Source organism: Oryctolagus cuniculus, chromosome X (genome assembly GCF_964237555.1).
Source record: "Oryctolagus cuniculus chromosome X, mOryCun1.1, whole genome shotgun sequence".
NCBI classification, from domain to species: domain Eukaryota; kingdom Metazoa; phylum Chordata; class Mammalia; order Lagomorpha; family Leporidae; genus Oryctolagus; species Oryctolagus cuniculus.
In genome coordinates this window covers 63383836-63386204 of record NC_091453.1, presented here as the reverse complement: position 1 = coordinate 63386204, position 2369 = coordinate 63383836, and positions in this window count along the sequence as shown.

Below are 2369 nucleotides of genomic sequence, written 5' to 3'. Positions count from 1 at the left end.
CCGATCTTATTTAGACAAGGTCATAGTCAAAGTGGAAGTTCTCTCCTCCTGTCAGAGAAAGGTACCTCCTTCTCTGATGGCCCGTTCTTTCCACTGGGATCTCTCTCACAGAGATCTTTCATTTAGGTAATTTTCTTTTCTTTTGCCAGAGTGTCTTGGCTTTCCATGCCTGAAATACTCCCATGTGCTTTTTAGCCAGATCCAAATGCCTTTCCAATTATAATCTTGACATTAATCCAGGTATTGGTTTTAATCATATGATGTAAATCATACATTTAATTTAATGTAAAAATTACATTTTTACCCTTAACCCAGGTGCAGCCTATCCACTTCCAAGCTTGAGCAATCATGCTAGGGGGTTTCTATGCTCTGCCAAGTGTGATGTAGTAGACTGCTACTGTCCGACTGTTTTAGATCATAGTTTCAGACCAGAGTCTCATGGTGGGGGGGGGTACCTTCTCAGAATGGAGTCTCAGGTTCTGCAAAATGGAGTCCCTACTGTCAAGGCGTTACTTCAAAATAAATAAACCTTTAAAAAAAATCCAAGTTAAGAAGTTTTGTAAGCCAAAGCAAACGAGCTTTCAGTCAGATTTGACTTTCATTATTCACTATCACAGTTCAAAGAAGAAATATAAAAAAAGAGTCCTTTTGGCTATTCAGGACTTCAAAACCTCTCTGCTCCTTAGGGTCATCCTAGCCCATGATTTTGTCCTTGCCTGTGTACACCTAGGGGTTTGATTCTCTCTGGGTAACAATGTTGATCAATTATGAGTGAGTGAATTATATATTTTTATATATATGTATATATATATTTCTCTTGGAATAATAAACCAAGATGTCAGGGTGTTTAATGTCAAACTGGAATACACATTTACAGTGGTAAAAATTATCTGAGATATCACTCCCTCAAAGTATTTGAAGCTAAACCAATCATCAGAGACAAAGAATTTATTGCTTGTGAGGGATATGTCACCCAAGCTACAGACAAGATTTTAGTAACTGAATTGCTTTTGCCTAGCAGTTGCAGTGTCTGTTTAGTGCACTTTACTGTTGCAATTAATTTTTATTATTTTTACTAGACTATATATATCACCTCATATCACTGTGCTTTTCCTATACATTGTATCAGAAAAAGATCATATGATTATGTCTATGTAGTTGTTCATCTATATAGATGATATAGAATCATACAGATAAGTTCGTCTATATACTTATTCATCTCTTACATAAATGTATATATTTTGTATGTAATATGAATTTATTTATATATATAATTATTTAGTTGTGCTAAAATCTGAAGGTAATTTCAAATCATTCTGATTGAATTTTTAAAATATTTATTTATATATCTGAAAGGCAGAGTTACAGAGAGAGAGAGAGAGAGAGAGAGAGGTCTTCCATCCACTGGTTCATTCCCAAATGGCCGTCATGGCTGGAGCTGAGCTGATCAGAAGCCAGGAGCCAAGAACATCTTCTGAGTCTCCCACATGGGTGCAAGGTCCCAAGCACTTGGGCCATCTTCTACTGCTTTCCCAGGCCATAGCAGAGAGCTGAATTGGAAGTGAACCAGTGCTCATATGGGATGCCGGCACTGCAAGTGGTGGCCTTACCTGCTACACCACAGCACCAGCCACTTGATTGAACTTTATAATGATTCTATTCCCCTGAGCAGCATATTCAAATTGAGATAACAATTAGAGATGAATACCTCCAAAACGATGCTTCAGACTAGCTTTACAGAAAGTATGTACAGAGGGGAATGAAATAGAGACTTCTACCTAAGAGTAAAGAGAAGGGACTGGGGAAATCTAAGAGGATCTGGAGGGCAAGAGGAGGACTACAGATTAAAATCAGTGCCTCACTCTCCATCCACAGTGAGATAAGGCTACAGGTGCATATTGGCAGGAGGCTGGAAAAAGAAACAGGCCTCTGGATCTAGAAAGGGGAGAAGCAGAACTGAAGCCCCTGGGAAAGTGTATCATGGCTTACAGAGACAACAGCTTTGCTGTCTAAGGTCAGTAAGCAGTTTGTGTGACTATAAAATTCTGCTTGCTCATGATGTGTACCAGGCAGGAAGAAAGAGTAACAGGTCCTTACTTATGATGCACCCTTGGAGGGCTGCCATTGTGACCTAGTGTGTTAGGCCACCACCTACTGCACCAAGGATCCCATATGGGCACCTGTTTGAGTCCCTGATGCTCCACTTCCAATCCAGCTCTCTGCTATGGCCTGGGAAAGCAGCAGAAGATGGCTCAAGTGCTTGGGCCCCTGCACCCATGCAGAAGACTTGGATGAAGCTTCTGGTTCCAGGCTTTGGTCTGGCCCAGCCCTGGCTGTTGTGGCCATTCGGGGAGTGAACCAGTAGATGA